General features: G+C 35.0%; 1 long non-coding RNA gene across 1 annotated transcript; it reads right to left on the bottom strand.

Moving 5' to 3' along the window:
- Window positions 1-55: 55 nt before the first annotated feature.
- LOC113465069 (uncharacterized) lies at window positions 56-620 on the bottom strand. The gene is made up of 3 exons (XR_003389893.1): window positions 508-620; window positions 299-413; window positions 56-236 (listed from the first exon to the last, which is right to left on the bottom strand). It is a non-coding gene; the product is annotated as an uncharacterized LOC113465069 (long non-coding RNA).
- Between the last annotated feature and the right edge of the window lie 6 nt (window positions 621-626).

Here is a 626-nt window from a genome sequence, read left to right as displayed (position 1 = left end):
TTGAGTAACTACAAGCCAACATGTACGAACGACCTCCTGCTCGGTCGACGTCGAGTTCGCAATTAAGACTATAATAACGCCTAACATGTTTGCAAGAAGATGCACTGATCAAGAGTGATTAAATTCATATGATTAATTTAACAATAATTCTCCACCGGGCCGTCTCAGAATTTATGCGTCTCGGATTAAACATTGCGTTACTTAATGGCTGGCGAGGAAGTTCCGCACGTAACTGACTGTAAAATAATTAATTTTCTTACAAACTTACTATGTATAAGAATTTAAAGGGCTTACTCACATGGTTCTCCTAACGATCATCGGTAAATGTCGATTCTCTGAGAAATAAAGATGTAAGAATCGAACGATGTGTCTTTGGCCGATTTATTGAGTGACGTTCCATGCATTCCTTTATCCTTCAATTATAATAATAAAAAAGGGAATAAAGACATCCAACTGCGATTACTTATAACATATTTATTTATAATGTTTTAGTAATATACTCCTTACCGTAGACATGTATTTATATCATATGGCAGCATAGTATTATGACATTGTATTATATATACGTGAGGTGACTGACAGAACGATTCATATTTTTAATTCTCTTTCGTTCTCTCTCTCTCTCT

This window comes from Ceratina calcarata, unplaced genomic scaffold, assembly GCF_001652005.2.
Source record: "Ceratina calcarata isolate Rehan_Ccalc_2016 unplaced genomic scaffold, ASM165200v1 scaffold7913, whole genome shotgun sequence".
Taxonomy (NCBI): domain Eukaryota; kingdom Metazoa; phylum Arthropoda; class Insecta; order Hymenoptera; family Apidae; genus Ceratina; species Ceratina calcarata.
Note: the sequence above shows the minus strand (reverse complement) of the source record. Positions and strands in the feature narration are given on the sequence as shown.